Here is a 21,151-nt window from a genome sequence, read left to right as displayed (position 1 = left end):
TGTGGAATACCAAGATCATAATACGGGAACAGGTTTTGTGGTCGATAAAGACAGATAACCTGCCTCTATCTACCAAGGTACATCCTATGTTTTTAGCTATCTATCGTATCAGTAAATCTAATTATGAGAAAAGTAGTTCATAAAAAATCACGCAAGCATACGTTTAATCATTCCAAATATAAATTTTGTATCGTATAGACGTCATAAGTTTTGTTGGTAGTGTTTCTTTTCGTTTCAATAATTATATATTAAAATATTTAAAATAAAATTAGAAACATTATAACGAAAACAATTATTTATACATAAGTAAATCGTCATCTAAGTCTTCTAATTGTAATCACAGGACCGTTTTTTTTTTTCATTATAGCGAAATCTTGATTTTATGCCCTTGTTTCTAGGTCAAAAGCTTTATTTGTTTATTGCCCCTTGAGTCACTGATTGACTGATTGTTTCATGGGAATTAATATTAGTAAATTTAGTATATAATTGAAAACAATGCTGTGCCAATAATCGATTATTCTTTTCAAATTTGATGGCTTTCTAAGGTGAATAATTGATATCATGTTCATCGATTAAAGGCTAAATTGACGTCCAGGAATATTGAAAAGTATATATTTTATAGTATTAAAAATAAATAAAAATTACAACTTAGCAATAAATTCTTACTATTGATAAATTATTGCGTAAGTATAAACATTGTGCGCGAAACAGCCGCAGGCAAGCCTTAATTAAGTGCTGGTTATTATATAATAATAAAATACATTGCTTATTTTCTAGAAAATATTCCTAATTTTTTTTTTGTTAAGCATAATTAATAACTGTTGTGCATAATCTATGCAATATTTTGTAGCTTTATGCTTTAATGCAACTGAAAAATGAATGTATCGTCCTACAGTCATATTTCATACAACTAACCGTAAAAGCATGGTTTTATTCTACAAAAGTTTCACTTGAATAATGATTCTCATTTCCTCGAACGACTGGAAGCTGACCAGTACATCGCAAAATATTTACAGTAGACGATATAATCTAATACAACACACATTTAATGTATTGAAAAATATAAAAATTAACAATACAATTGTGTTATAAATAGTATGAGTGTTAAGCTTCGAAACGAATCCGTAAACGATTTTTTTTCTGTTGGTAATAAGGTCCTTTTCTGAGTAGGAAGCTCACGTAATTCAATATAAAATGAAGAAAAACCAATAACTAGTCAGCGGCCGCAAATCAAATATTTAGCTGATAATATCTCCAGGGTTTCTCATTCGAAATCTTTCCCCAGTTTCTCCAGACGACTACCCATACCACTCAGATACAGCCCCCTCCGCACATTGGGAGATGTGAGCAAATAAAGTTTGTGATATGCCAAAATCAATATGAGACTGTTGACAAAACTGCCTCTTTGTGTCTATACGCCTTTTTTCTTATGATATTTTAGCTCGCGAATGATTTGTGCGGGTGTAAAATACTAAGAAAACCGCTTTTAATAATGTAAATAAAAAATCCAAAACATACATTTTAATTATCAAAATTTCCAAGCGCGCCTCTTTTTTAATTTTCTAAAAATAACGTCCAAGTATCTTTAAATGAATTATTTATACATTCATATTTAATTTTTGTATATATTCAGAATATTAATATTTTTATATTTTATAATATCAAGAGTAGGATAAAAATAATATTGTATGAAAATTGTATTTTATTTATATATTTTTAATTAAATACAATATAATTTTCACTACCGTTACACTAACACAGATAAATATAAAATAAATACTAACTTTGTGAGAGCAAAAAGTGTGACTTTATATATTATCTACAAAGCAGCATCAACCTATAAATTTTTAGCAATACGCTGTGTAAAATTTTAATATGAATAAAGTATTCCTCTGAGTAATAAAATTATTAACGAACAATTCGACTTTCTCGAAAATCACTTGACAACACGTCAATCTAATATGTAGACAAAGCATATTTGCGCTAATTTTAACAATAAGAAAATTACAGGTCCTTAAATGTTAGATATAGAAATAACTTTCAATATTATATGGTATTATTCACAAACTATACCTTGCCTATCTGCTACATTTAATACGATTATACCTAAAAAGAAGAAGGTATGTTGTTTCAAATAATTAACACTCGATACTGTATAGAATTCCAGCTAAAGTTTCTCATGAAATTTTGCTTAAAGCGTTCCTCTTTATCTATTATATAATATATACGCTAATGACATAGTTATTTTAACGATAGCTTACGGTCTTAAACCAATCGCGAAAAAAAAGCATAAATTATAAAAAAACTTAATTCTTATTATTTTTGTATGCGTTATGGGTTAAATTAAAAAGTACCATTGTGACTAAACTGGTTATCCCATTAAATCACGATGATAAAAATACAATACACAGTATTATTACCACACACAAAAAATATAGTAAAAGTCAGAAATAAAATAAAATTATAATTTATAAAAATTAAATGATATACACCGAAGCAGCTCCTCGAAAAAATAAAGCAATGTATGATGCCAGCGTATTAAGGAGCCGGGTGGTGACAACCATAGGCGGCTCAGTTAGTGAGAACATGAGGACGTGATCATAATTCTCGAAGACGTTCCGGTATCTATAACTGGAATTTTTCGAAAATAGTTTGATTGCTGACAGCACTCCTCAGCAGTTGAAAGAATTGATTAGCGATATACAACTTTCTGCAAATATCGTTTATCAACGCTCCTAAAAAACAGCGCTGGAATACAAAGAATAACAACCAAATACCCTATAATAAAGATATTTCAAAAACCTTTTCTAAACTATTTAGATTAAGAAATATTATTAGGTTATTCGGGGATTTTAAATTATAGATTCTAATGCGAAATAAGGTGTCATAAAAAACGCGAATAACTGAAATATCGGCACAATGAAATGCGTTTCTCATAAGAAAACCGAACATCTTAGATAGTTTACGAGTAGAGAGATCCTTTACTTGCTCTCAAAAATTCTTTAGTAAAAGTTTCTCTAGCCTAAGCAAACACAGCGAGATCATAAGAATAATCTGATGACAAACGGGATCGAAAAAATGACACAGAATGGCACTTTCTAACATTAAATGGCAGACGGTTAAAGGGAGCTTATTTTCATAGAGAATTTAATACAGAGAGAAAAAGTCCGCAACAAATCAAATTCATTTAAACAATTTTATATCATCTGCATACAAAATAATACACGAATTTATAGCTGCCATATTTATGTTATTAATAAATAACGCAAAGAATGAAGTCCATGTTGAACCCTAGAGGAAGACCGGAAGGAATTAAATACTCTTTCGACAATCGGCTGTCATTGGTTACAAAATATCTACGATCGCTTAAATAGTTAAAGCATTATAAATACTGACGTCTGACTTTTTTTAATAATAACCCATGACAAACCCTGTCGAAGACCTTCTCAAAATCCGTACTACCGAATCGAGAAATATTGTCACCGTTATGGTGAAAGACAAAATATAAAGTGCGTGACAAAACCAATGCTGTTGGTGCAACAAAATTTGCTAAATGTAATTGAAATTAATTCGAACAATTTAACAGAAGCTGCACACTGCGACTGGGCTATAGTTTTTTATTTACAATTTTTTACCCTTTGATTTTTTGCACTTCCAAAGTACAGGAAATGATGACGTCTTAAGATTGATAACGTCAAAAATACATACATATTAGAGTAGCAGCGAAATTGACTTGGAAACCCATTTTTCAACTTCTTAAAGCCGTATTTAATTGTTTAAGTTCTGTATCCTCAATTTATTTGCTGCTTAGAACTGAAGATCAAGTACGAGAAGAAGGACGCGCAATACTGCTAAAGCATTTTGTGAACAGTTCAAAGTTTTACCATCGAAATTTATCACTTTCGGCGTCACTAAGCAGCGCGTTTAGTGTTAGGGAATTTCCAGAACTCTTTATAATCATTGATATTTTGGTTATTTAAATTAAGATGGATAATTATAATCAAAGAATCGTAGACAAATTTTACCACCGCCTACTCGAATTAAACAGAGCAGTAACGTAGAATGTAAATCTTACCACAAAAAAATAAAATAATAATATAAAAACATATGTCAATTGTATACTATGGAATACAACAAAAATATGTTTAAAAAACAATCGTTTAACCCAGTGGTCGGCAAACTTATTGGCCGAAGAGCCAAATATGTACATTACAACGATTAAAAATAGTTCTGAGAGCCAAATCTGTTTTTTAATTTAGTAAACCTTTAATATAATTTTAGACCTTCATTAAATTACGGGTACACTGAATAAAACTTGATTTCACACTTAATAAAGATTTATTCGTTGATAAAATATGATATGAAAGTAAGGTATCCATAAATTTAAACCATGACAATGACTGACAAACACTTAATGCGAACAATGTCCTTGCATCTCCTTGGAAAGTTTCAGTAAGTTAGGTTTATATATTGTTGTTTTTAATTTTAGACATGATTCCAAGTTCTCGTCAATAAGACGACTTCTCAGTTTACTCTTGATAAAGTTCATGCTTGAAAAGGATTATTCGCATGTATATTTAGAACCAAAAAGGGAGAGAACAGCAAACGCAAGTTTTTCAGCTGATCGTAAGAGTCAGGAATACTATTCCAGACGTTGAAAATGATCATGTCTTCATTCTCCAGGTCTTTCAAAGCACACCACTTATGTTGTGAACTAAGATCACATTCGTTCTTCTCCATATTTCCAAATCAATACAGAAACGTTGAAATTTGGAGCTCCATATTTCCTTGTTTTTTAAATCCTGCAATTGTATTTCAAAGTTACCAATGTCAATGCCAACAGAAGAAAATTTCTACTCAGTTATTGTAGCATTAAGAGGATTTTTGACGAATGAAACCTGCTGAGAAATGCTTCCCTCATATTAAAAATTATTGTTTTGAAACGGTGTTTGTCAATAGAGAAATTATTTTCTTGGCGATGCTTCAGCAGGCTCGGAAAGTGAAACAAGGTTGGTCTTTCAAAATCTTGAGCAAAAAGGGATAATTTGTTTTCGAATTAAATGACTTTTTCTAACATCGAAAAAATTGTATTGCCTTTCCCTTGTAGTTGACGGTTAAGCTGATTTAAATGAGACATAACGTTTACCATGAAATGAAAGTTGTGGATCCACTGATTGTCTGTAAATTCTGGATAGTGAACACCCTTCTCAGGGAGAAATGCTTCAATTTCTGGCAATAGGGATGCGAAACGTTTTAAAACGTACCCTCTTGATAACCATTGAACCTTGTTATGAAGCGAAAGATCAGCATACTCACTCTCCATTTCAACTAAAAATTCTTTGAATTGACGATGATTAAGAGCTTTAGCTACAATGGAGTTGATGATCGTGATCACTAATCCCATAACTTTACTAATTTCTTCCGGTAATGTCTGTGCAAAAAAGCGCTTCTTGGTGAATAATGCAATGATAAACCAAAATGGTAACAGACCCTTTTCTGACGCCGGTCATACTTTTGGCCCCGTCTGTAACCGCCAAATACGCAGATTGACAGCTGTCATGCTACTACGCTGCGCTGCGCCCCTACCGGACGAAACAGGTACTACGTCAACGCTCACGCACACATTCAACGTTACATGGAAAGGACACTCGACCAGAATTAGCGCCCTGGCCCGTGGATATTTGTGCTAGAGCCGCACTCAAGGAGCCAAAGAGCCGCATGCGGCTCCGGAGCCGCACTTTGCCGACCCCTGGTTTAACCCATAGAATTAACCTCAATATTTTTATTTTGAATACATACAATACGCTTTATTGTATAATTTTCAGAATACATAAGTGTAGCGAGAAATGCAAGCCTTATAATAATAAATTCGATAATATGTATAGAAAAACTTTATCCAAAAAGCGAGTTCTTTTTGTCTAATTTGCTAATTTAATACAATAACTTTTTATTCCAAATTAAATAAAATGATTCTTTCTCAGTTAATCCGTAATTATCAAACGACGACGCACAAGACCCATTGTTAAACTTTTACAATTCCAATTGCAAAAAAATATTTCCGGATCAGTCGCCAATGAATATTTATCGATAGCTCAAGTTTTAAGTTAACAAACCGAGAGTGATCGAGAGCAACTGGACAGCAACACGGTAGTCGGAATTATTAGTAGGTCGATCACGTAAAGGCGCAGACGTATATTGTTCCATCTTTTATCGTTTGTAGTGTATTCATTATAGGTCGTGTACCATAAAGCGTTACATTATGATGGCCCCGTTTCCAAAATCGCGCAATATGGCACCGCAAACTACATCGATTGGATGTCCTACTATAAACTTCGGAAGGCAGCAGACATCGGGTCAGATAATTATAAACTTGCCGATAGTGCCTTATGCGAGATCATTAGTTAAGCCCCTTGCTTGCGAACGGACTTGGTATGTAGTACTAACAAACTCATGAGTGCTCTTGTACGGTTTTAATGGATTATTTATTATTATTGCGTTGAAATTTTGTAACGCTGATTGGAACGTTAATATAATTTTCTACGTGTTTATTTTACGTATTTGGATGATGTGCTAATTTACAATATTGGTAATAAACTTCAGAGCACTTCAGAGCACGTGATTTTACGATAGGTCAGTGTAACAATGATGCATAAGGGGTTCCACTAACTTCAAATTAAATTTTAGAAGGCTTTTAACTAGCCATTAAACTTCGAGATAATTTTAACAGAAATTACCAGAATAACTTGCTTTAAAAGTATGTATCGCACATTCTCAATATCAATATAATGTATAGAACTAAATAATCACAGGGAGTGATACCTGAATTCGTATGCGACATTTATAATTTACCAAAAATATAATATGTCAATTTTATTTAAGATACTCATGAGAATATCTCACCACTACATATTTCTGGTGATGAGAGCGACACTTATTTATTTTTAATTTTACATATATTATTTATATGTAAATAAAAATGATCTATAATCGAATCACAATTTATATCTGAAAAATTAATAAAAATAAAAAAACTTGGAAAAAAATACAATATTTACTTAAATTTGACTTTTTAACCCGCAACGCTTATGCCTGCACTTCACTCTTTGGAAGTAGGCGATGGTTGGCCAAGGACGGAGAATATAATGTGTTAATTCGGGGTTACTTCGGTCGAGCTCGGTTCTCCCCGCTCTAAAATCTCTCGGAAGTTCTCCGAGGTTATCGTGAACGGGAGGTAAAGTGAGGGTAATTTAGGTCGACTAGGCCAGCTTCGAGCGCTTCCGAACATTCCGAGATCAAAGAAATAGTCGGATTGTTCTTTCGAGCGCGAGCGGCGAGATACTTCCCCTTTCGCTCTCTCGCGTGTTAAGTGACGAGAGTGAGAGAGATAATGATATCTATCGAGTATCTCGGTTCAATTTCAATATGGGCGTGGGCGTTCTTCACGATCGCTGCACTGTGTGGTATTTGCCCGATCTGGACGGCCAAAATTATTTCTCCACTTTAGTTGATTCCATAAGTGCTCTTAGTCAAATATATGATTTTATAAGTGTTAAAAAATACATTATAGAAAAAAAAATTTTTTTTAAAAAAACTAAAAAAGTTAACTCTTTTTTTTTATTTTTAATGAAATAATTCATGCAATTTTATTTTAAAAAGTATTTAAAGTATTTCTTTAATTGTAGGCCCGAGGAAGAGGAATTCCGTGTTGAACGGTCGTGCGAATTTCGCCGCGTAGCGTAAAAAAAATTGTATATGTCACAAATTTGCTGTTTTTTTATTAAGAAAAAGTATTTGACTAGCATTTTATCATACTCGGTATCGTATTTTTTTTTAAATATGCGTATATTTGGTAATTCTAAACAAATTTTTATTTTATTAGTACGCGATCCACAATTTGACGTTTACTGATTTTACCGCGGTAACCATATTATTAAAAAATTACAATCATTACAAAACTGTATTTAAAATTTGACGTTAACACGTTACCTATTTAAAAAATTATAATTGTTTAAAAGGTTTAGGTCCTAACTTTCGCGACTAAGCCCCGTCCCATTTTTAAGAATAATGCATTTTTAAGGTATGCAATGGGTTAAAAACCGCAGTCAATTTTACATGTATCATAAAGAGAAAGACCTAAGCTACATATTGTATATAAAATCTAGATTAAAAAGTAGTGGGAAATATAACTAATGAACTCAAAAAAAAAAAAAATTTAGGAAAATGTACTAAAAAATGGTACTTATTCAAAATAATATTGTGTGTTTAATATGACAGCTATTGCAAGAAAGAGCTATGAAACGTAGAAACACTTACCTGCTTAATCACAATCAATGATTTGAATTTTTCACTGTACTCAAATAAAATAATAATAATTGCCCAATGTACGAGTTGCGAAAAATTATCAGCTTTACAGAGCAACTTTTTTTATCTGCGCTTAAATTTTCATAGTCGATTTTAATCGAAATACCACACCGTGCGCAATTTATACATTTTGCGGGCAGTGTGGACGCTACTCGGAAGTCGGTGACCTTGACCATATTCGGTAGACCTTTGGGTTCGGTAACTTCCAGAGAGTGAAGTGCAGGCATTACAATATTTACGATATAGCCATTTAGTAAGAATGTTTGCTGGGCCCTGCTATATAATATACAATATCAAAATCAAGTAATTAAAGATATTCCACAATGAAAATACAAGCTTTTAGAATATACTGTTTTAAAATATTACACGACAAAATTCAATAATTATAATACACAGACAATATGTAAAATATGCTTACATACATCTAGCTTAAAATCAATAATAAGTTAATAAATGTTACTTATCGTATGTTTTAATTTTTATATTATATACAGTATATTGAATATGTAGGTTAATAAATAAGGAAAAAATATCTATTACTTCCGTTATCTTTACACTACATTGAAATAAAATGGCAACTATTCGGCGACATAAATAAATATAATAGAATCAATACTGCTTTAATGGATTAGCTCTGATACTTCCGCAATATTTCTTTTAGCCTAATAAATAACCGTTCAATATCTGAGTTTACGGAGTTGGATGTTTAATCTTTTATCTGTGTACACATCTAATGGCCGATGGATACGGGCCTTTGAATACACCTCTATACATTATCTATCGCGAAATTCGCCCGATATGGCAATAAAAATAGATTTACCGAAAAATTTATACCATTTTAGCAAACAAACCAATTTCTTTCGCACTGATGGAGCATGTCGATGCCGAATATGAATTAATGACGCAAGAGCTTCACGTAGGTTGGAAAAAGAGATGAAGTAAATAAATAATAGAAGAGAGTGAGAGAGGAATGAAAGAGAATCCAAATTCGTATAAATGGAGAAGAAAATTTGTGTGTGAGCTTGAAACGTCACGTGAGACTGACATTTTCTAGTGACAAATTATTATTAACCGTCCGGTGCGTGTTTTAATCCCGAAAGGCTTGACATAATGTACGAAACATGCCAGTTGGATTTAAAACATATTATAAATTAAAAATATGTATGATAATTTATATGTAGTTGCATGTATTAAATACATTATTTTAGATTATTTTATAAGGAATAGTAACAAATATGTATTTATAATATTTCTGTGGGGTACATTGTAATCTCAATATCTATCTGTTTTCCCAAATTCTCCTAGCGATATTTCTATACGTGATGCTGACGATTGACAAAAACATGCAGAGGACAGAGTTCCCAGAAGAAAATATGGAGACTATATATACTTAAACTTGTATGGAATATTCAAGACACCTAGCACCCTAACCTTACATTTTACAAAGATCTCTTGCAGTGGTATAAATCTACTATTTTTCAATAATTATTTTAAATATAAATTCTTTAGCTACCATAAAGATGATAAAAGATTATTGATATTAGTCTTATTAATACATTTATAAACATATAAACATTTCAAATGTTTAAGCCATAGACATCGAAATATATTTTTACTGCTTGAATGTCAAAATATTTTGCATTGCAGTAATTTATAATACTCCTTGAAAGTCCATGATATGATCAGTGATTCCCATTCTTGCCCACTGTCACGCATCTTCTCGTGGGATTCTACCCTCTTTTTCGCCAGGATTGATTATATTGTAGGGTTGATCTGGTCAATCCGACTGACAGGGAACCTCACTCTATAAATTTTCAGGACAAGTCTCCCAGGACTAATGTTCCCCATACGACGTTTCCAAAGCAGACAATTTTATCAAGATAAAATATTGTACGCATGTATGATATGTATCAATGTAATTCAGACGACGTAGCAATTACAAGCATGTAGAGAATATATTGTATTGTTTTCCATATTTACCGGCGCGTGAACTGAACAATATCGATAATAAAAGACGTATTCCATTTCACCTTCAGAGTTGTATTTTACTGTCAAACGTAAGTAGCTTTGCCATGTTTTGCTAGAGAGAGATTTGCACACTAATAACGAAAGGGTCTTACAAGAACTAATTTATTGCTTACGCTGAAGCGTATTAATCGTTTATTGGTTGATAAGGAAATTTCCAATTTAGCATCTCCTTATCACTTTCGCGACTGTGTCTATGTATAACACAAATATTATAAACTATTTTTTATTTTAGAATTGAATTATAAACGTAACAAATAACTTTTTATTTTGAAAGAAAATTTAAAATTGTTTTTTTAAATGTACATATAGTTTGTGCTACAATTCAATGAAAAGTTCAGCAAACAATACTTTAATATCATAAATGTATTTTTTATAAAAATATGATCCTAATAAATAAAATATGAATGCCTTTTATATTTCATATAAATTCAATGTTTTTGAAGACAGGTTTTTTAAATTGGGTACGAAAAAAAAAATTTTTTAAATTTCTTAAAATATTATTAAGCAAAAACTTGTTTTGAGAAGCAAGATATCATGTGAATTATTATGCTATTCATAAAAAGTAAAGATATTGAAACTTTGATTATTTATTAATATTATGAAAAGCATTTAAAAAAGTTCATCCAATTTTTGTTGATGTCTGATCAAAAGCCACAAAAAAATTGTTATTAAAGACCTGACATATTTTTGATACTACATGGAAAATTTATATAATAATTTAGTATATTTATTCTTTAGCATTTTATTTATTTCAAAAAAAAACATTATAACATAAAACATATTTTTCTGTTATAATATTTATTTTTATTTTTATTAGCACGATAAAGAATTAATAAAAGCCATTGCTTATAAATTGAAGGTTCGAGTCTCACGCGAACCCACCACATTTTCAATTTTCTGTCGTGTCTGAAAAATATGTAATTATATTTTCAATCAATCACCATGGGCTAGATTTTTCTAATATCGTAAATAAATAAAAGTATTTTTACTATTAATAAAAATATAACAAATAAATTCATATTAAAATTAAAATTAAAACCATTTACAACATAAAATATATAATGATATATTAAAAAAAATTATGCTACGCTTAATCGCTAATGCTTAATCTAAATAATAATTTCTAAGCCCTATTTATAAAAAATAATCAGCAACCTTTTTTCATACAGGGTAAACAAAAAATCTTTTTATAAACATAAGGTGCAATTGATATACAGTTTAACTAAAGTATCCTTATTTTCTTAATCACGTGTCTGTATAATTTATCATCTTCATGACTATGCTATCTGTGTTTAAGTAGTGGAAAAGTTAGCAAAAATTTGCTATTGAAAATGTTATTATTACTAACGAACTAAGACTTGGATAAGAGCTACTCATTTATTTGAAGCAGCAATGGTTCACTCTTACAGTAGTTAAATAACAAATAAGGTAAATATCAAAGGCATCATGATACATGTTATTGTATCTATAATATTTTTTTACAACGATACAACTGAAACGCAAATAGTTATTCCCTTCGTTTAAGGAATACTTACACGCAGGCTGTGCATCACATAAACGTGAAAAATCGCTTATTATTTGCTCATCTAGATACAGTAATATAATATTTCTGTGTACGATATTATTTTCAATATAATATTGTGAAATACAAGAGACGACAAATAATACCCTGAATGTTTTACCTATTATCGAATATCCAGCAAAAAAAAATAAACATTTAATGATATCCAGAATTTGCCATCTGCGACGTTTATTTCCGAAGTTTCAAGGTTAATGCCAGGAAAAATAATAATTTTATACCAAAATAAACAACGCTGTACAATATATATTATAATATATTACAACAAAGAAGATACAACTTAATTTTATTTTTAAAATATATTAGATAATGTTTTTATTTTGTTTAAATACATTAATTTTTACAACAAAATTATTTTTATTATTTATAATAGTATAGAATTAGGGTTTTGGAGCAATATTTTTTGTAATGGGTTATTAGATTTTTTTCAATAGGATTTTAATGTTATATAAATGGCTATAAAAATAACGAAATTGTTCCTAATCCCCAATATTATTATTACCTTACTTGCTTTTTTAAGTATTTTTTCTCATGGACTTAACCAAAGAATTTTGCTCAAATTATTACAAACAAATGTAAAAAAGTTTATCTTTAAAACCTCAAAGTGAATAGAACTACTTTCTTTATTACGGCAGAGTATAATCACCGAAAATTCAGAAGAATGTAATAAAGGCAAATAAATATACATTTAGCACAACCAATAATTATTCAACATATATGTTGATTTATATGTATTATATAATATAATAAACTGGACTATAATAAATATATAGTTTTACTGGGTAACAAATTTCACTAAATCAGTAATTCGCAATTTACAGTGACTAAAAAAATACCGTCATGTATTTTACTGTACAGCTAGAAGCAAAAAAAAACATTATATAGTTGAGAGCCTAATTTTTCCTATATAAAATATAAAATTTAAAGCTGTTCTGCAATTTAATACCTCGAAAAATTAAAATCAAGTATTTTTAAAACCATTTTTTTACTTTGCTTTTAAGTTACACATTTGTTTATAAAAATTTTATACCCTAATGTTTTTTCAAAAGTGTTCCAGAAAATTTAAGCCATTTTCAGTAAATTTGTCAATAATGATGTTTAGTTTAAAACACAAATTTTAACATACATAAAAGTAGCTTTTTTAATGTGTATATTAATTATTTATTTAATTAACCAATTTTTGAAATAAAGTATAGTGTGATACTTTTTAAGCCATCCCCTAGAACAGAGGTGGCCAGCCTTTTGTATACCATGCGCCAATTTTTTCAGAGACAAGTTCAGATGCGCCATACAACTCAAGCACTTTTTTTATCTTCTTACGTTCACATTTGGGGTTGTAAAATAAAGATAGAAGTAGGAACTGCTTCGCTTATGGGAGGAAAAGAAATAACTCAATCACGGAATTCAATTAATTAATTTACGTCATTTTAAAAGCACACGTTTATTAGAGCACACATCTACAATAGTAAGAAATAATCACATGGGCGAGAGGGTGATCGCTGTTCAAATTCTAATTAGTTTTATGCGACCCTGTTTTGCTTTTTACTAATTTCATTTATTAAAAGTCTTGTTCACACCTGTATGCGGTTCCAAAGCGACATATATAACTTTTGCATATTTTCTTAGCTCTGGGAAATGTTCACTAAGTAATGAATGCCAGAAATTAATAATGTCAGACGCATTTTGATCCGGGAAAAGCTTATCAAATTTCATTTTTATGAAGGAATTTGATTTTAAATCAATCAATTCCATTTGCATGTTACAAAGCATCTGCATATAATTTTGTTCACTTACTGAAAATGGCTTTATAAATGAGAGCATACAGTTTTCTTCTTTAGCAAAATCACGAAACCACTTTAAAATGACTCTTGCAAAATCTTCATTTTGTCAATATATTTGGTCAAATTGCTATTACCCGCAGCACGTTCACTCTGCTCTTTTAAGTGTGAAAATTGATTTTAATCCTCATTTTGTAACTGGGAGATAAACATTTTTGATTTGATTTTAAATAAACTAATGCTATTTACTTAGCTAAAAAATAATGTATTCTTATCTTGTAGTTTTATATTTAGATCATTAAGATGGCTAGTAATGTAAACTAAAAATGCCAAATCAAATAGCCAGTATAATAAAGTTATTTTATCAGGTAGTTCATTTTCCTTTACCAAAAAATTAGAAACGGCATTTTTCAATTTCCAAAATCTACTCAGAATCGGACCTCTAGAAAGCCAGCACACTTCACATTGAAGGATAAGTTCACCATATTCCAAATCTAGCAATTCACAGTATTCTCTGAATTCTCGTCTGTTTAATCCTCTTGCTCTAATTTTATTCACACATTTCACAACCAGCAACATAACATGTTTTATATTTAAAGTTTTCCCACACAATGCCTCTTGGTGTATAATTCAGTGATATTTTAATACAGGACGTCATAAAAAGTTTTCAAGCAAAGTTGTAAATACAGAAACTCCATCAGTACAGACACTGATGAGTTTACTATAATCGAATTTTAGATTTTCTAGGCATAATTTTACTTTTTCAAATATGTCTGTTCCTCTTGTTTTACCATGCAATGACTTCAGACTAGCAAGTTCTTCAAATACATTAAAATTATCATTAATTCCTCTTATAAAAATGTTTAACTAGGCAACATCACATATGTCCATTGATTCATCCAAAGCTAGCGAAAAGAAAGTACAAGAATGAACAACATCTCCCAGTTGCTGATCTACATCCTTTCTTTCTAAAACTTTGGATAAATATTTGGAGACAAGATTTAACAATTTCTTCTCCTTAAGAAAAAAAGCTTTTTTTTTTGCCAATGCTCAAGCAATTTTATATGATGCTTCTGTCATCGCCAAGTCTTCACAACCTACTTTAAGAAATATATTTTGTCTTTTTTCTGATTTCTTCCTTTTTCTTAGTTACATATTCTTTTCGTAACTCAAAAACAAGCTTCATTTTTTCTTCTATATTAGTCTGATGCTGTGGTTGATAGTGTCTCTGAAGATCATGTCTTCTATTATGTGAAAGAGTACTTTCACAAACAATGCAAAACGGTTTTCCTGATGAATTTGCTATAAATAGCAATTCATTTTCCCACTTTTCATTGAAATCGCGCTTACTATCACTATCTTGGCTTCTTTTCTTCATTTTCTTTTGCATTATAACAGATAACAGGAATTTATAAAAAACATAGAAAAGTATATAACTCTAAAAAGTTGAAAAAGAACAAATAGATCCAATGTACGTACGTCATATTACACAGAATATCAACTATGTGGGATTTGAATTCTATATATTGCTCTGCTTCGACAATTGTAATACATATTTATTCTTGAATCTGTCTTTTAATCACTCAATACAAAAACCACGCTAGTACACCTAACACTCGCAAAAACTCCGCTTTAAGCTCCACGCCACGGTGGCTCACTCAGAATTAACTGACAAGCACGTTGTGTGTTGCTAGTGCGCAGTGCTTGCGAACGTTTAAGTGGGAACGCGCAATGGCAACACCTATAGCAGCGGTTCTGAACTGGTGCACCGCGAAAAAAAATATGAAAAGCCGAAAAATCCGCATAAAGTTGGACATTACCGAAGGCTGAATGAATTGAATTAAGGGACGCAAGGATGCAATGCGCCACTTGTGATCATCCAATGCGCCACGTTTGGCGCATGCGCCACGGGTTGGCCACCACTGCCCTAGAAGAAAACCAAATTTTTTATTACAAGTTTCACAATTTTACATTTTTCTCCTCTTTCTCTGCGGCTTTGAAAATGGAGATATTCTAAGTGAAGTAAGATTTAAAAAAATATTTCCCAAAAAAATGAATTTTGTAAAGAATGGCCTACAATTAAGAGGCTTTCATATTCGGAATATAAATAATTCCCATAAGAAATTCTACAATTTAAACTTTTGTGACATATATTTACTTGTTAACTATTATATATATAATTTATAGTGCATAGAAATTTTGAACAGGGCTTCCATAAAAAAAATCGGTATTTTGATATTTGTGCTAGTTAAAAATGTTATACTAGGTGATAATAACCTTATTGGTTACCTTATTTGATATTTATAACCTTAAGTTACATACTAGGGTATGAAATGGGATGAACTAAAGTTAAAGCAGGATAATTATTATTTTAACTATCGCTTAGAATCTGCATAACTTTAGTCGCACTCGATTTCTTGAAAAGAAATCTTTCTAATAATTGTAATCTACTCCATAAATGGTGTGGATTATGATATTTGAAATATTTCTAATTATTTTTTGATAGTATGAGACATTTTTTTTACTATAAATTCAAAATATAACAATCTGGTTGTTGCAAATAAGTATTTTAACAGGAATATAACTATTAAAACATAAGTACATTCCAAATAAGAATGAACTACTGCAGAAATACAAACGATGTATGACATAGACTATTGTATCAAGCATCTTTTACATCGGCTGAGTAACCCTAGGCAAACTATTTTTTAACCATTTTAACACCGCTGGTATTTTTTTACGTAGTAGGGACATATTTGTGGCATATATTATAAGCTGAAATCAAATGTACGTACATTCCCTATTTACTTCTAGTTGCAGAGAATATGCGCTAGTAAAAATATATTTCTAAAAAAAAAGAACAATTATAGTTAAATTATTGATTTAATTAAAAATTTAAGATATTATATTTTATTAGTTTTACCCTATTTTAATAAAAAAAATATTGAGCCCAAATCAAGCAAAAATAATATGAAATATTTTTTTTGTAATTTATAATGTTTTTAATTAAAATAAATATATGCAATATATTATTATATTAAATTATTTATCAGAACGGTAGTGTGGTAAAACAAGACTTGTGTGAAAATTATACTAAGCACTAAGCACTTAATAATTGTGCCCTACCCTCCGCACAAAAAACCTTTTTTAGTTACAAATCTTTATGATGGCACACAAAATGCGACGCCTATTTCAGTTTGCACACTCCTTGTCACGCAACAGCTATTTATTTACAGTAATAATATACACCTAAGTTTTAAATAACAACTATATAAATTTAATATGAAGGATACAACCTATAAACACGAGCAAAATAATTTAAAAACCACTAAAATAATATAAATCATTTTTGATATATAAATATTATATAATACATCTACAAATCTCTTATTTACGTCAACGGGCTATCACACCATTGTAATAAAATACAATTCTTATTGTGCGATATAATATTATGTTGTATTGTGTACCTCTACAGTGGTTACAAGGCGAAAGTTGTTGCTTGGCGTTGACGGCTTTGTTAACTCATTGCAAAACAACTTTATTCGTGGCGTTGATATCTTGTTCAACCACATTTAACACAGCCGTATTATAATCAACGACCGTCTAGTTGTGCAATCTTTTAGCCCTTTAAGTATTAACGATTATAATTAGTCGTTGTAGCGAAACAACGAAGTAATCGCTACACCCCCGGTAATTAATTTGTCCTCCTAATACATGCTAATAACGTATTTATGTTTATGCTACATCGATTTCACGAAAACAGGGTACGTCTCTCAATTCCCGAACGGTATCTGATTATTCGTATTTGAGATGAGATTATGCATTAATAATGTACAATAATCATGGCCGCGAGTGAATACCAGCAACTACACGACAGTGTCGCAGTAATCTGTGAATAATTAATGGCTTATTGATGGTTTATTTTTTTTTGCATAAACTAAAGGTACATTTTGTAATAGTAGATAGTGATTTAACTAACTAACTAAATCAATATTTATATAAATTGATAAATAAGCTCTGAATTATATTGGAGTTGCTTACATCCAAATTGACTTAATGATAGATTTATATACAAGCAATTAATATTGACAGACTGAAGGACGTGTTTTTTTATCATTGTAAACGTACTATGGACCGGCTTTAACTCGTTTTTCTTTTCAATGCAAATATTTACTTATTTTTGTATTTTATTTAGGTTTTCTACAATCCGGATCTGAATGAGCAGCCATATTACCTGTGTCGTCAGCAAAGGTTGCACAGGTAGTCTTATTTGTAGTCTGCATGTCTTCTGTACATATTAAAAATAGTACTGCTCCTAGTATACTGATCTGAGATACTCCAGATTTTATAGGACAAACGTATGATATTTCAACTTTATATTTTACTAAAAAAAATCTATTGCTCATACATATGGTGAGATAATGTATTTTTGATTTTATATTTTAATCCCATATGTCACACTTTGAAAGCTTGACCTATATACAGGAAAGTAGTTATGCAATATTCCTCTCTTGTAGATTTTTATTAATCTCGTTTGCCACTCGGTGTATTTTTTCAATCGTGCCGTACTCTTGCAAAAAGCCAAATTGGTAGCTTGTGATTATTTTTTTTCTGTAGTATTGGATTTAGTCTATGCAACAGTAACATCTCAAATATTTAAAATACTAATTGGTCTGTAAGATTTCACGTCTCTTGGGTCCTTTCCTTGTGACATTTTCCACTGCATTGGGAAATATTGGAGTTTTATTATTGCGTTGAAAATGTTTTTAATTATTTATTTTTCGGAAGTTTTTAATACATTTCTTAGTAAATAAATTATATCCAAGAGCTTTTTTAAGGCTTAGTTCATTTTAATTATAGGATTAATTTATTTTATTTTTATTTATTTTTAAATGAAATCTAGTTTATACCGTGCTTCCTGAAATGACTTTTTTTATACATATTGCTGGAAATGGTTCAGAAATTTGCGCCCAGTTCCCATTTTCTTATGATTCAAGCATTTGTGGTTGTTTGATTTATTTGCTGTTTTTCATAGAGAATAACTTGTGTCTTTAGTTGCAATTATTTTTTTAATAATAGTTTTGTATTGATTGTTTTTTTATCATTTAGAATTTCCTTTTACTCTTCTGTTACCATATTTAGTTTATTTTTAATGCTTGGTTTCCTTGTTAGTTTTTTTAGTTTCCTTTCCGCTATATTTTTTTGTAAAACTAGGAGTTTTGCATGGCTTCTTGAACTTGAGCAAATGCTTGATCCAAAATTTATTTTGTTTTAACTGGATCATGTAATTTCGTAATTTTTTTCTATGTTCCTTAATAAGTTTCGGCATAGGTTTTGTTAAAATTTGCGTTCCTTAAGTTATTATTACTGATGAATGGTCTGATTAGAGGTCCAAGACGTTTGATATTTTTTTTGTTACGCAGAATTTATTCAAGAATTTTTTTTTTATCCGATGGCCAGCTTGTTAATTCTTCACTCGATAATAATTTCTTGCTCCTTATTTATTTTAGAAGTACTTTACCGTGCGGAGTAATTAGTGTATGCTTAGTATTATAATGACATTTTTAAATGCTTTAATTATTATATGGTCTATTGTAATATTATCTGCCATTTTATTTACTATGAAAGTAATTACTTACGAAAGACACGATAAAAAATCGTATATGATTCAAAGAACGACCTACTAAATACTAATACAATATACTGTGGATTATCCGGTTGCGGATTATCCCGTTTGAAATAAATTAAATTTTATTGTGACATATGAAAAAAATGTTGTGATAAGGTAAAGGGAATGAAATAAAAATCTTTCTGCTAATTATTATTGTAAATAAATATCTTTAAAGATTGGTTCAAATGAAAATTGGTTCCTAGAGTATTTTTTTAAGCTAAAGGATTGCCACAGCAGTATTGTTAATAAATATTGTTTCTTCTAATCCTAATCTAATCCGTAAGCATATTTAAAACACACCTAAGTTACGAATTTAATTCAATCTTTAGACCAAGGTGTAATATCATCAATGAAACTGCTTTATTGTGCTGGAAGATAATGACATAATTTATTCTGGAAAAAATTACGACATTGAATTCTATACATATAATTGCACAATCTTAGTCAAAATTAAAACCAGCTACATGTATTCGATCATGGAGAAAGATTTTTCTTAATGTGGAAATAGATGTATTGGATTCTGATAAAATATGAAATATCTAGATTATTGGAACTTTTAAATGCGTTAAAAATGTCGGTGGGGAAAACATCAAAAAGTGTTTTGCTTACTGTTTGATTGATCCAGATTTTCAATGCTAATCATTTGTATTGTCATGCAAACAGAAAATGAGTGGAGTAAAAATATAAGTAAAGAATATACTTATACATTAGTCACAAGATGGCACTGATTTCTGTTAAAACTTAGTGAAATACATTTAATAAAAAGGATTAGAATACAAAGATGTAATAAGTTTTTTTAAATTGTACTTATAATAAAAAAATATTTAGAAATTCTCAAAAGTAAACCTGAATCACAGATTTTCTTAATTAAATATATTATACGTGCCATTGCTCTCCAACATTAGACCAAAAAATCTAGTGTACTTAATTATATATTTAAAGATATTAGCTAAGCACATACGTACGGATCTGCCCGTCGGACATCTGACGGATTTGTCCGGGCTTGGCCACAGACGCAAAATGTACGAGCTCGGATCTGTCTGACTGAGCTCGGTAGATATTGTAAAAGAGAAGTTAAATTTATAAAGTGCTAAAGTAAATTCTAAATTTAAATGACATTTATTAATATTTTTAATATATACATACATATATATATACACCTTGATCTCTTCATACATTTTCAATAATGATAATAACTTTAATTTTAATATAATTAAAATTATATTTTTTATTATGTAATATTGTATGTAATATTTACATATCTAGAGTCTCTAAGTGCATCTTAAATTTATATTATTTTTTCTATTGTATAGTAATATAATAGAAAGGGGTCATAAAGTAATAAAACTTTAAAAAAATTTAGACGTTGGCGGCAACTTTGTCGCAAATTAATAAAGGCCCGGGTCATAAAATCATTTAAGGGACAAATTTTAACAAAAAACATAGTAAACGGTCATTTACGCGAGCGCGATCTCTGCTCAGATCTGCTTGTCCGTGTCCGATCCGTTCGTTTTGAGCACGGACAACGGACAGACAACAGACGGATCTGTCCGAGAGTTTTAACACCACACACTGGCGGATTTGTCCGTCGGACATCCATTTCGGAGAAATTTGGCGGGCAGATCCGCCCGTGTGTGGCCAGCTATTGGCCATGTAAAATTAAAATGTGTTGTGATATTTTGTGATCCTGTAGCGCATTAAATCATGCAGATCTAATCAAACCTTAGTCTA

The 21,151-nt window shown here is 30.3% G+C and overlaps 1 long non-coding RNA gene across 1 annotated transcript in view; it reads left to right on the top strand.

Moving 5' to 3' along the window:
• LOC148231934 (uncharacterized) overlaps positions 1 to 21,151 on the top strand; it is a 326,124-nt gene that overhangs the window by 273,054 nt on the left and 31,919 nt on the right. The window contains exon 2 of the long non-coding RNA XR_015810605.1: positions 17,945 to 18,009. This is a non-coding gene — a long non-coding RNA (uncharacterized LOC148231934). The remainder of the gene's footprint in view (positions 1 to 17,944; positions 18,010 to 21,151) is intronic.

Source organism: Plectrocnemia conspersa, unplaced genomic scaffold (genome assembly GCF_051122295.1).
Source record: "Plectrocnemia conspersa isolate PC_06_02 unplaced genomic scaffold, ASM5112229v1 ptg000009l, whole genome shotgun sequence".
Lineage (NCBI taxonomy): Eukaryota > Metazoa > Arthropoda > Insecta > Trichoptera > Polycentropodidae > Plectrocnemia > Plectrocnemia conspersa.
This window is presented reverse-complemented; position numbering and strand designations above follow the sequence as displayed.